The sequence below is a fragment of the Copidosoma floridanum genome, unplaced genomic scaffold (genome assembly GCF_036245765.1).
Source record: "Copidosoma floridanum isolate Cflo_tuat_1 unplaced genomic scaffold, Cflo_Japanese_pri ptg000005l, whole genome shotgun sequence".
In the NCBI taxonomy this organism is placed as follows: Eukaryota; Metazoa; Arthropoda; class Insecta; order Hymenoptera; family Encyrtidae; genus Copidosoma; species Copidosoma floridanum.
In genome coordinates, this window is record NW_028321882.1 from 4373592 (window position 1) to 4388705 (window position 15114).

Below are 15114 nucleotides of genomic sequence, written 5' to 3' on the forward strand. Positions count from 1 at the left end.
TAAGACCCTGCCCCGACGTTGACTACATGGGAAAATTTTATATGTATACATTGACGACATACCTTGTGATAGGAATAATTAATTTTTTGCAGTATAAATTTTACAACTTCTTCGTCAAATAAATATTTCCAGATAAGATCCTGCCCTGGCGTTGACTACCTGGGAACATTTTATACAGATACATTGACGACATAACTTGTAAGAGGGATAATTAATTTTTTTCAGTATACATTCAACAATTTCTTTGTTTAATAAATATTTACTAATAAGACCCTGCCCCTGCGTTGGCTACCTGGGAATATTTTATACGGATACATTGACGACATACTTTGTAACTTAAATTAATAATTTATTGATTAAGTTTATTTAATAGTTGATAATATAAATTTTTAATTATATTTGTAAATTAAAATAATAAAATTTTTTATATAAATTTTATATATTAATAAATTACATTAAATATTATTTTTTCTATGATAATGATATAAAATTAATTTATTGAATAAAATTCAATTTTAGAAAGTAAATTTAAGTTGTTTTAACAAATTTAAATAGATTTACTATTAAAATATTTGTTGTTTAAATTTGATTTTATGTTTCTACGTTCAATAGTATAAATATATATATATATATATATATATATATACAGGATACCACGTTTTAATCTATGGACCCAAATTTCTTCTAAACTACGAGGTCTACAAAAAAATAGTTCAGATGAAGGTTGGGCAGGACAGAGGGGGCCATTTGATGGTACCATTAGTTTTGACCTTAAAGTCAGTTTTGAAGGTCATTTCTAGGTCAAGATGGTTTTTTCAAATGATAACCCCTATTTTTGAGTGCGGATTTGGAGAGAGCAGGAAATTTAACATTAACTTTGTCTTAAGTGAAAATTGACCTTGAAAAGTTGAAAATGAAGGTCAAATGTCTAAAAAAACGATTCGACGTAATTTTTCAAAAAATGACGTGGTTTTCTGGGTTACACTACAGTTCATAATGCTTGAGAAAGATCAATAAATTGTAAAAGTACAAATTATATTACTTATCTTGACCTTGAGATAAATTGTGAAGGTTATTTCAAGGTCGTAAAGCATTTTTGTATTCATAAATCCTGGTTTTGACTGCAATCCTTGTTTTTTGAGATTAGGTCCTAAAGAATGATATTACTCTTACATGTTTATGATAAACCTAACCTTTAAAATGTCACATTAAGGTCAATTTAAGAAGTCAATCAGCAAGTATTCAATTGCTGATTCTTAATAATAGGCGGTGGCATTTTTTAATGCGGAAATAGCAAAATAAAAGTACTTTTATCTTATTTTTAGCGTTACCCGGAAACAACGACATGCACGTAGTAAGTTCTGTATCCTTTGAGGTGCTAGATTATCGTGAGTCCCCTAGCCTCTCACGTCAGGATGCTTGATTATCGTGAGTTTCCTAGCCTCTCACGTCGGGGTGCTTGATTATCGTGAGTCCCCTTGCCACTCACAATAGCTGCATTTAGCCACGGATAAATTGTTCGAAATTTTGTTTGTTGGCTTGAAGACACATGCGCACACGTCTTCCAAAACTGTCCACAGTCCTGAGCAATGTTTCTCGAGGAATGGCTTCGCAAGCTGTATGGATCTGGTCCATCATATCCTCTCGCGTTGTTGGCCGTTGTAAAAAAACAACATTTTTCACGTACTCCAACAAAAAAAAGTCGGGTGACGTGACATCTGGTGAACAAGCAGGCCATTCAATTGGGCCTCCTTATCCTATCCACCTGCCCTGATAACGGTTGTTTAAAAACTCCCGTACAATCAGTGCAAAATGAGCTGGAGCACCATCTTGTTGAAGCCACATTCTTTGCCGTGTTGCCAAGTAAAATTTTCCAACAGACCAGGTAAGTGCTCTCGTACCAATGCTAAGTAGCTAAACCTGTTAACATTTTGATCAAAAAAGAAGGGTTCAATCAAATACCCATTTACAATTCCGCACCAGAGCATGAGGCTCCACCGATTTTGGTGGTCTACAGCTCTGTACCAGTAAGGATCTTTGTACGACCAATAGTGACAGTTATGTCTGTCCAGTTGCCCGTCGCTGTAAAAATTAGCTTCATCCGAGAAAAGAACATAGCGAAAGAAATGGGGATCATTTTGAATGACTCGCAAAGCCCATTGGCAGAAATTAATTCGAGCTACAACATGACGAGGTTGTAAGGCTTGCGTTAGAGTAATATGGTAAGCATGATAATTTAAAAATCGCAAGATTCTTGAAACGGTACTTTGCGGTATACCCGTTTCTCTTTCAATCTGTCGAGTACTAATGTGCGGATCTAAATGGACAGCTGCAAGAATTGTTAATGTTCGCACCACATTATCTTTATAATCATGATGTCGGTGTTGGCGAACAAGATGCCCTTCGCGAGCTCTTTCTGTTAGGGTTCTTATTGTCATATCAGTAGGGTTTCTTCTATCTGGAAATCGTACAGCATAAAGTCTTGATGCAGCGGCGTAATTGTTGCGACATTCCCCTAAAACTAATATCATATCAATAATTTCTGTTGGTGGATAATCAGCCATATTAAAAAATTTGTTTTGGGTACACGAAATGTGAATAGTAATTTAGATTTACATAAGAAGTAAAATAATACAAAAAAAATTAATGTCTAACATAAAAGCTCGATAGTTTTCATTTATAAAAGCAAGAATAGTCCAAAGCAAAGTAGTCGAGAAATAATAGTACCGATAAATTGCCCAAACAAATTTTTAGGAAGATAATCACAAAGTAAACTGAAATAAGTTCCTCAAGCTCATGCTAAGGAAAATTACATTATCCGTAAAAAACAATTGTATCGATAAGCTACGATTTTGTCCTAATATTAGATTTTGTATTTATTAATGGAATAATTTTTACAATTAAACTAACAATTAGTTTGATGCCTGCATTTATTTTTATCTTCCTATGAAAATTGGTCGTACTTGAAATTTTATATCTCAGCGACACATTGAAACACAATTGTAAGTACGTTTAAATGCCTGAGTCAGACCCTCCAAGTCGTTATTACCTTCATCTTAAAAAGTCAGAAGTCTTTTTTCTAAAAACATATTTTATTATGTTTTCATTGCTAGAATTTTGTTTTGTTTGAAATAGTCTGATTGAAAAAAACTAGTAAATTATTATTAATTTTTTTTATGTATTGGTAATCCCATATTCTTACAATTACATTAAAAACTACATAGATAATTTAAACATTTTTCGCCAACATTAGCTGGTTTAGTTAATTTTTGTTTTAACTTTCTTTAAATCGCATACAGTCGAAAATTGCTTGAATTTCTAGTTCGCCGCTCGTTCTAAGTTCACCACAGTTAGATTTATGCTGTTGATTATTAATGTAACATTAAATAAACAATCAAAGACAAAATCGTAGCTTATCAATACAATTGTTTTTTACGGATAATGTAATTTTCCTTAGCATGAGCTTGAGGAACTTATTTCAGTTTACTTTGTGATTATCTTCCTAAAAATTTGTTTGGGCAATTTATCGGTACTATCATTTCTTGACTACATTGCTTTAGACTACTTTTGCTTTTATAAATGAAAACTATCGAGCTTTTATGTTAGACATTGATTTTTTTTGTATTATTTGACTTCTTATGTAAATCTAAATTACTATTCACATTTCGTGTACCCGAAACAAATTTTTCAATATGGCTGATTATCCACCAACAGAAATTGTTGATATGATATTAGTTTTAGGGGAATGACGCAACAATTACGCCACTGCATCAAGACTTTATGCTGTACGATTTCCAGATAGAATACACCCTACTGATATGACAATAAGAACCCTAACAGAAAGAGCTCGCGAAGGGCATCTTGTTCGCCAACACCGACATCATGATTATGAAGATAATGATGTGCGAACGTTAACAATTCTTGCAGCTGTCCATTTAGATCCGCACATTAGTACTCGACAGATTGAAAGAGAAACGGGTATACCGCAAAGTACCGTTTCAAGAATCTTGCGATTTTTAAATTATCATGCTTACCATATTACTCTAACGCAAGCCTCACAACCTCGTCATGTTGTAGCTCGAATTAATTTCTGCCAATGGGCTTTGCGAGTCATTCAAAATGATCCCCATTTCTTTCGCTATGTTCTTTTCTCGGATGAAGCTAATTTTTACAGCGACGGGCAACTGAACAGACATAACTGTCACTATTGGTCGTACAAAGATCCTTACTGGTACAGAGCTGTAGACCACCAAAATCGGTGGAGCCTCATGCTCTGGTGTGAAATTGTAAATGGGTATTTGATTGGACCCTACTTTTTTGATCAAAATGTTAACAGGTTTAGCTACTAAGCATTGGTAAGGGAGCACTTACCTGGTCTGTTGGAAAATTTTGACTTGGCAACACGGCAAAGAATGTGGCTTCAACAAGATGGTGCTCCACCTCATTTTGCACTGATTGTACGAGAGTTTTTAAACAACCGTTATCAAGGCAGGTGGATAGGACGAGGAGGCTCAATTGAATGGCCTGCTTGTTCACCAGATGTCACGTCACCCGACTTTTTTTTGTTGGAGTACGTGAAAAATGTTGTTCTTTTACAACGGCCAACAACGCGAGAGGATATGATGGACCAGATCCATACAGCTTGCGAAGCCATTCCTCGAGAAACATTGCTCAGGACTGTGGACAGTTTTGGAAGACGTGTGCGCATGTGTCTTCAAGCCAACGAACAAAATTTCGAACAATTTATCCGTGGCTAAATGCAGCTATTGTGAGTGGCAAGGGGACTCACGATAATCAAGCACCCTGACGTGCGAGGCTAGGGGACTCACGATAATCAAGCATCCTGACGTGAGAGGCTAGGGGACTCACGATAATCAAGTACCCCCACGTGAGAGGCTAGGGGACTCACGATAATTAAGCACCCCGACGTGAGAGGCAAGGGGACTCACGATAATTTAGCACCTCAAAGGATACAGAACTTACTACGTCCATGTCGTTGTTTCCGGGTAACGCTAAAAGTAAGATAAAAGTACTTTTGTTTCGCTATTTCCCCATTAAAAAATGCTACCGCCTATTATTAAGAATCAGCAATTGAAAACTTGCTGATTGACTTCGTAAATTGACCTTAATGTGACCTTTTAAAGGTTAGGTTTATCATGAACATGTAAGAGTAATAACATTCTTTAGGACCTAATCTCAAAAAACAAGGATTGCAGTCAAAAGCAGGATTTATAAATACAAAAATGCCTTACGACCTTAAAATAACCTTCACAATTTATCTCAAGGTCAAGATAATTAAAGTTACTTGTACTTTTACAATTTATTGATCTTTCTCAAGCATTATGAACTGTAGTGTTACCCAGAAAACCACGTCATTTTTGAAAAATTACGTCGAATCGTTTTTTTAGACATTTGACCTTCATTTTTAACTTTTCAAGGTCAATTTTCACTTAAGACAAAGTTGATGATGAATTTCCCGCTCTTTTTAAATCCGCACTAAAAAATAGGGGTTACCATTCGAAAAAACCATCTTGACCTTGAAATGACCTTCAAAACTGACTTTAAGGTCAAAACAAATGGTACCATCAAATGGTTCCCTCTGTTCTGCCCAACTTTTATCTAAACTATTTTTTTGTAGACCTCGTAGTTTAGAAGAACTTCGGGTCCATAGATTAAAACGGGTCACCCTGTATATCTATAAATATAAATCTATTGATAAGAAAATATTTATTTACTAAAAACAAATTTATTATTATACATAGATATTTTAAGAATTAAACTTAATAATGATGTTATTTCTATTCGTAAAAAAAAAAATATTAAATATTAAATATTTATAATATATAGGACTCTTGAATTTTATACATATATATTTTTTATACTTTAATTATTTAATTAAATAATAATAAGTTAACTATAATTAATAATATACACATACATATACATGCATGTATATGTTAAGAGAGTTTTCAGGGTTCTTTTCTGTACATGCCGTCAGAAATCATCTTACCTTTGTTTCCTCGACTGCAGGGATTCGAATGACAACTTCTAACTGTTTACGTACATTTTTTCTTCATGAAAAATGCCTTTCTCAGCACCTATATCTCTTGATGGTGTTCAAGCGCGGCTTTGAGCCCATACCTAACAGCGTTTGCTGTATTGCCGTACTTATCGTTGATTAATTGCAGCGTCTCTGTAATATCTTTCGTTGCTGATTAGACTTTATCAGCCACTTGCTGTCTCTTTACTCTGTGCTAAGCACCACTTTCTTATGAAGAGGCAAGCTTCTCCTGGGTCTGGTGGCTAAATATTAATACGTTGCTGTCCTCGGTGTCGTTAGTGCCTATGCTCGACGTGCTTCCTCTTCGTCCTTTGTCTGTTAGAAAGGGCCATGGAACATTAAGCAGTCCCTATTTTGCATTGACGTTTTTTATTTTTGCATCTTTTTGAGTGCCGTACTGACCCGCAACAGCCAGCACAACCCTTTTTTCTAGACGTAAGTATTTTGAAAGGGTTAAAACCAGGGCAGTGGCCCTATCTGTTACCAGAGAGGACCGCTACTTGCTCAAGCTGGCCAGGAGTTGCCACTCTCCCTCAGTCTTACCCACGGAGACTGCCCTGGCGTTGAGTAATAAGTCTAAGAATCGTGTTCGTGTGTAATGTATGTATATGTTGGTACACAACGGTTATCCCAGCGAGACAAGCGGCAGGTGTACAGTCCCACGACCGCGCAGACAACCCAACAATAACGGGCTGGCGTAAGGCACTAAGGTGCCGCCATATAGCCTCCTCAGTGGTAGTAAGCCTAGATTAGTACTTTTTTGTTTATGGGGCGTACAGCCTTATCAGATGTGGTTATCCAGACTTACCTGGGCCTCATCGTCCGGCTTTACCCACCGCCAGGCCTCCAACGCAAGTTTAGGAAAGGACCCACCATGCGCAACTTGAAACAATTCGTAAGTATCCCTTAGTTTGTTTAGTGAGAGTGTGGTGCATGTATCTGAGAAGAAGGTTTTAACCGCTGCTTACTCCTATTCATGACGGGTGCTAGTTTTTGTTGGCCCGCATCAAGCAATGGAGTGCTACCTACGGCGGCAGCAGAAAGCGAAGAACAAGGAGCATAAGCAGAGCCAGCCCATGCATTCACATCGGTGGAGACAAGGGGCACTAGTCTCCCGTCCACACCACTACAGATACACATGCCAACGCCACACACGCAAGTATCCCAGAAGATAGGTCTTGCTTGCTTAGTGGGTATTTAATCATCATTGTGAAGAACACCTTTGCGAGAAATAAGCATTTATAGTCTTACTGCGAGTCCCACGCAGGAAAGAGACTTGTACCTATTTTCATCGTGCATTCAAAAAAGCAGTATAAAGACAGCCCCATGTTTGTTAGGACATTAAGGACGGCAGATTTCACCTCCAAAAAATCAGTGGACTTTAAAAATACCTGAAATGTCCCTGCTAGAAGACTACAGAGGATATTTTAGCCATACAAACATCTTTGTCAGCCTGTTTTACTAGTTAGACTCCTAAAAAAAAAAGTTAGAACAATAGTGCTTTTAAAGATCAGAGCGCAATAAAGAAAACTAAGAATGACAATGATGACAACGAGGATGAACTATAAAAAAAAGTCGTAAACGAAAGAAATTAGCTATTTGAATACAGTAAAAAAAAGTGACATTAAAAAAAGTAGAGCTGGTAAGTAGCACCCCAACTGCAAGAAAAAAAAGTCAGGAAGCGACAAAAAAAACAAAAAAAGAAAAAGAAGAGAAACAAGACTATGCTGGTAAAAGTAGCAGAAGAAAAAACGTACGTGGAAATACTGAGAGTATTTAAGATCGCGGGAAACTAAAGAGATTGCGGTCCAAATGTTACTCATAGACGTCTCCATCAAAAGGCCAGAAATAGATTAGACGCCAGACAAAGTTACACAGAGTACCAGCTTACAAAAAAGACAATGCATGCTGCTAGTAGAAACAGAAAAAGTAGTGCTGGCAGATTCTGTGCAAGAAAGTAAATAATGACTCCTGGTAAAAAGGATACCAGATAGTAATGGGGAGACTGAGAGGACTGTCACCTATTAAAAATAAATATTTAGAACTTAATGATCTAGAAGGTTTTAAGCTCAAAAAAGATGTCCCTCTTGAAAAGAACTAAAGCTAGCAGCAGACAAAGACAGTGAGAAAAATAAGTCCCCGTTATTCCTCAGGCCATTATGCATACACGATGTGCCCGGAAAGTTATACGAAAAGCTGCTTAATGCTTGTCTTCTACAGGTCACATGAAACGGGAAAGATTTATTCAAAAAGTAGCTCAGTTTAAAAAAATAGGTCTACTATAAAAGCGATAGAGTTAATAACAGAAGAATTGTACGATACCAGAGGCTTTTAATACTACGTTTAGTGACTCTGGATGAAAAGAATTCTTCCAACTCTTTGTGACTTATACAACAACAAATGGCTAAACAAAGATGAAAATGACTGCAGGGCATTCTAGGGATCTATCCTTGGATCCGATCCCCAGAATGTGGCAAACGATAAACTGCCTTTCCAGGAAATGCCAGAGGGGACGGTTCTGGTTAGATATAAGGACGATGCTGCTGTAGTAATTGTCAAACGTACAAAAAAATCTGTTTGGATACGACTCAAGCAGTTAATGCAGAGAGTTGTCCAATAGATAAAGAACCACGGGCTAAAAGTCATAACAAGCAAAGCAGAGATGTACTAATGACGAGAAAAGATATAGATACCATCGTTTCCCTTCACGTATGAAGAGAGAAAATAATGACGAAGGATGCTGTCAACTGTTTAAGGATGACACTAAATAGAAAGCTCATGTTCTTAAATCATCTGAGGCAAGTAGTGGATAAAATGGTGGCAAAACTATAACCCAAAAGCTAAATCATACCCATCATTAGAGATCCAAGAGCTTCAAAACGTAGGCTTGTTATTTCTACTGCCCAGTCTATTATTTTATATAAAGCTGAGATATAAGAAGATACAATAAACTTTGAAAACAAGAAAACAATAATAACCTAAGTTCAAGGAACAGGAGCCTTAAAAATAGACTGCACCTGCTGAAGTTGCGTAGTCTTAGAGGCTCCGATAATGGTAATAGCAGGTGTGATCCCCTTCAATAGTTTTATAAAGAAACAGCAATAGACGGATTCCAGGAATTTAGATCTAGAAAATAATGACGTCAAGAAAAAACGCATAGGAAAGGACTAAGAACTTTGGCAACATTGATACCTAGGAACTTTGGCAACAGAGATGGCAACATGGGTAGGTGAATGGCATGCCTGACAAAATATTTCAAGATATAGACTGAATAAAATCGTGGGGAGGTAGGTTTCTATTTCACCAATTCAAATCACAGGTATTTTCAGTCGTACCTTAACAGAATGCAGAAAGCACAGATGGCTGCGTGCAAGTATTGCAGACACAATATAGATGACGTGGATTATTTGTTCGTTGCCTATTCTAAGTGGCAAGCCGAACGAAATACGTTGCAAAGAAAGATTAGGATATTCAATCCTTAAAATTAAATAGACAAAATGCCACTAAACAAGAAAAGATTTATTGCAGTAGATTCACATGTACACATAGTTTTTTAAGCTAAGAAAGGAGACGGTTCTTTCGATGAATCAGCAAATGTTAATGCTCTACGGTGCCTGCATGGGGCCTTAGTGACTTTATCAGGGGTGCATAAAGATATCTCTACTGTGGTGCTCATGGTATTCGGTGAGATGTGAGGTAGAGCTTCTGGGGCGTGACGTTGGGGTCCTTATTGTCTATGAAGGGGGCCTGCATTAGCGCTTAAGCTTGGCCAGACTCCTGCATATTGCTTTATTCTCTTGCCTCCTTGTCAATCAGGAGCTATGCTTTGGTAGCCTTTTCTCTCTCTCAACGGGCTCTGCAGTAATTTCACTTTTTTTGCTTCAAATGAAGGAAAGGATCTAGTTCTTCTCTTCAATAAAATAAAAGATTGTTGTTCAAATAAATGATAACAACCAGAAAATACCCTAGTAGAAGCCTGTACCAAGGAAAAAGTCTCCATTGCCCCCACTTTATGTGGCTATGATAACAATGGAAATAACAATAAACATGGTAATGATAATACTATCATTGAAGATGACATTAGCAATGAGACTAATGAGAGTAAAATTAATAGAGGTAATGAGAATGGTAATAAGAATTATAATGATGAGTTTAATATTGTCGATAACAATTATAATCATTATTTGTATGATATGAGTTATTCGAATAGGAGTACTTACGGTTAAACTTATAGTAATAGTGATAATTAAAACAAGAAATATGTTGATTATTCTAGTAATAGTGAGACCGATGTTATTTATGTAAATGTTAAGGTCAATAATACGAGACATAAACATGATGATATTGATGATGAACATAAAAAAATAAATAAATGTAAGAAAGAGAAAGAAAAAGAAAAAAGCTATGACAAGACTGTAACTGTTAAAAAATAATTATAATAACTAGAATATTAATAATGATGATGAAAATAATACAAAAAAGGGAAATCCTTATGGTTGTAGAAATGATGAGTATAATTCTTACGCTGCAGAAAATAATAACGTTAATTACAAAATGATGAAAGATATAGTCATTTTAAAAGTTACGACAGTGATAAGAATGGTAATAATAAGGATAAAAAAAGATAATACTAATAACAATAATAATGTGTAAAAAAATTAATAAAGATGATCGTTGTAAAAAATTATTATGAAACAATTATAACATTCATAATGATGATAACTGTTCCTTAAAACAAAAGTAAAGATAAAGAACAAAAAAAAAGGTTACTGTTAGGAAAACTAAAGTATCTATTCTATTATTTATAGTTAGGTTTACAGTTGACATAATTATAATAATATTGATATTACTTAAAAGAGTACTGAAATTTAACAAAATAATTATGAAATGTAAGAAATAATGTTTATTATATTGGTAATAATAGAAATACTATTAATGAATATCCTAAAAAGGTAACAATTATAATAACAATAAAAATAATAATGTAGTTAACAATGTTGATTTTACACATGATGATTGTAATGTTGATAGTAGTAGTTTTAATAAAATAATGACAATAACAATAACAAAAATAATAACACAGTAGTAATAATATCTAAAATAATCATAGCAGTAATAAGAAAGTAATACTGATAATACTAACAAATATAATAATATTAATGTTAGTATTGACAATACTAATAATAATGACGAAAAACATAATTATCGTGACAGTAATAGTGAAAACTTGTAGGATTATAACAAAAATGGTAATCATTGTAATAATTACAGATACAATATAATAAAAATAGTAATGTTTATAATAATTAACATCCCTGGGCTGCGAAAGTCCGCTTATAGGACATGTCTCTCTGAGTGGGAGATTCATAAGAGTTATCTGCAGGTATATGGTTCCAAAACACTGTGGTCGTTCGAACTTGTCCCCATGGGTAGTTTTAATAAAATAGAATAGTTTTCGGGGACTAAAATTTCATGAAAAACTTCTCCTTTAATAATCGAGGGTAGGATTTTCTAATGAAACCAAAAATACGTGACGCTAAACAAAGTATAATATCCCAGATCTTACTTTTTAGAAGAGATCCTCTACTTGGTTAGAATTAGTGGAAGCTTAATAATATGCATGATTATAATAGTCATAATAAAAAAAAAAATTGTAATTTATATGATGATGATAATAATAACGATAAAAATAATAATGATAATGATAAAGATAATTATGCCAGTTATACAAAAGATAGTAACGTTTACAATAATATGAGTAATAATTAGTATATTAATAGTAATACTAAAAGTTTTAATAATGGTGGCTAAATGAAAACAAAAATAGTGACGCTAATGTAAATATAGCACCCTCGGTGGTAAACTCTCACAGGAAATTTGCCACCAATTTAGACCTGGTCAAAGACAGTATGACTGGTGTTTGCCTCAAAAATTTTAGAAAAAAGTACAACTGGCATCCAATATAGAAGGGAGGATAGAACCTTGAATGAAAAAAAACACTTACAGGAGGGCTCCACATCCTTGCTCTGCGATGAAAGAAACATGCTACTAATAACTGAAAGTACAGTGAAAGACGTAAGCACTCTCAGCTTATTTAGCATTAACATTATAATAGACTTTGCGTTAATATAACTTAAAAAAATTATTTAAAACACGGTAAAAACAGCAACGACAAGCTACATAAGCACAGCGATGCTCGTAAAAAAAGGCATAAAAAAGTGTCAAGTTTACTGTATAAGTTCATATATAACCGTGCAGGGACATGAAAGAAAATGCAAACTCTCTTATAACAAGCTGATAATAACCTCACGAGAAAGGTGTACCATTTAAAAAAAAAGAAAAAAGAATCACACGCTCTATTCAATCTTTATTTATGAAAAGCACGCTGGTAAGCAAGACGAATAGGAGTCCAAAAGCTCTGAAAGGAGCCTAAAATTCTTCTTCTTAAAAAAAAAAAAAAAAAAACCTGGAAGAACTAGGACCTTAAGCCTAAGATAACAATCAACAAAAGTAGCAGCATTGTACAAAATTATGCCGGGTAAGGAAAGGAGAAGATTCTCGTTAGGGTTGCGAAAGGGCAGAGCTTTGCCAAAGTCCTAAAAAAGATGAGGATAGATTCTAAGCCAAAAAAGGTTGAGACCATAGTCCAGGAGTTATGACGATTGAAAAAGAAGATCTTTTCCTCAAAGATAGAAAAGTTAACAACAAAGATGTCATTGTTAGTAGTATAACTAAAACAGTGAAAGGGTAAGAATCTGTTGAAGATGATGAGAAAAAGGTAATGCTTGAAATCAGGAGTCTGGATCCGATTACCAAGAAGGCTAATGACAAAATTACATTGAGTTACATCCCTGATTTCTCACCGCAGATAAAAAAAGTGACGCTGCTAAGAGCCAATAAGAAGAATTTAGCCGTAGCCTCAGTAAACGCTGGAAAGACTGATGCCAGAACTATTAGAGAAATTGGATGTTTGTCAATAGTCTTGTGTGTTTGTAGGCGAGGCAAGAATAAAATGTTAGTTCTCATACCATGTGAAATATTACATTCACATATTACCAAAAAAAGTGGCCTGGTCCCTTGCTAAGGACATGGATTTATCTTACAGGGAAGCAAAGAAAGGAAGAGAGCAATCGATGTCTATGTGTTTACATTGATAAATAGTAACGCGGTATGTGAAGAAGTGAGGTGTACCACCTAATGTACCAGACATGGGTATCTATATTCCATGGAACGAGTTTTGTATGCACACATACACACTCTCTCTGGGGCACATTTTCCTCTATATGACAGAAACTTTTTCTCAGCCCCTTCATCTTCTAGAGAAAGATTTGTGAAACCGGTGTGTGCAAATGCTCTTCTTGCAAGGTATACCAAGGACCAATACTGAAGTCACGTGTTTATGTGTGCAAACTTTTACGCACGATTCAGCAGTTCTAACGCTGATTGTCTGGTGCCAATAAAGATTCTCTTTTTTTCCTGCAATGTAACGGTGACAACAAAAAAACAAGCAAATTATCTACAAGCTAATCAATAAAAAGAAATTTATTTCACTCTCTGGTTGTGATACGTGCTGGAAACATTTGTACAGCGTAATTGCGCCCAGGTTAAAAAGTAAAAGAAACCACACCTCTTATGTATACACCGTTATTAAGCATATCTTTGTTTTCCCGTGCCCCGAAGATTTGCTTGTTTTTACTAATTTTTGTGACCATGCGTTATACATATACTCGTTCTCTTATAAATGTTGTTTATCTTAATAAGGTATCTAGCATTTAAAAAAAAAACGTCCAGTTTGGATACCCACTAATTTTGCCTATTAGTATAAAGATGCGACAGTTCGCAAAAAGTCTCCAATAAACGTCCAGGTGATGCCCATTAGAGAATCTTATTTACTCAAGGCTAGAAAGCATTTTGGACTGCTTTGTCAAAAATATTTCTACACTTGACAACTACATGCAAATTCTAGTATGCACTACATAGAGAGACGAGTGGCCATGTGCGCAATCAATTGCTTTTACACATGATGGATAACAACGCTCGTTTATGCGTATAATATTGTCATGACAAATTTGACAGAACTTTTTAAAGACATTGAGTGCTTGTATTAAAGTACTGGGTATCGCTGCTCCTCATGAACATACGGTGTAAGATAATATTCTGTACTGCCTTTTTGTGTTAATATATAAGTACACCGTACGTAATAAATCCTTCTTCGGCACTTAAGCGACTCTATCATTGTATTTTGTACTTGTATCAATGTATTTTGGACTTGTTTCAGGTTTAATAAACTGGAAGCCGAGCAAGGGTAAAGTATTTATTTTTGTTCATAGACCAAAAATAATAAGTGTGCAAAAAGCATATCCTAGAGCATATAGCGCTTGCCAGAAAGACGAAAATAATGACATTACTGATGATACTATACAAAATAACAACTATGATAGTCTTATAGATAATTATATCAATAATTGTAGTAATAACGATAGTGACTTCATTAAAAGAGAGAATAAAGAAAATGTTAATGATCATAATAGTAATAATAATGATAATTATAATGTCAATGCTAATGATGCTTATGCTGCAATACAAATTGTAACAAAGGTAGAACAAACAATAATGTAGATGACTTAACTATGGTAATAACAATTCTGAAGGTTATAATTGTGATGATGACAGTGAAAATAAATCAAATAATGATGATAACTATAAGACAGGGTGAAAATGATATTGAGAAAGATAATGACAATGATATTAATAATGGCAACAATGCTGATAATATTAAGAATGATAGTAAAGATGATGATTATGGTAATAAAAAAAGGGTTATAAAAATAATAATGAGGATTATAGTGGTTATAAAGATGACAATACTGATAATGATAATGATAAAATAGTCAAACCATAGAAGCATTAAGGTTAAGCATTACTAAATTTATTACCCTTGTTATAGAGTCTTTCACATCCTTAATGCTTTTAAATTTAGATTTTGCATCTTGAGTGGCTGTCTGCAATATCGTATGGCAAATGTGCTCTAACGCGGATTTACATGTCATCAA

At 34.7% G+C, this 15114-nt stretch overlaps 1 protein-coding gene and 1 pseudogene across 1 annotated transcript in view; both read left to right on the forward strand.

Moving 5' to 3' along the window:
- The window catches only part of LOC149375650 (cuticlin-3), a 705303-nt gene that overhangs the window by 343818 nt on the left and 346371 nt on the right, over positions 1-15114 (forward strand). The gene's annotated exons all lie outside the window — the stretch shown is intronic.
- On the forward strand, positions 3819-4757 carry LOC149375651 (uncharacterized; annotated as a pseudogene).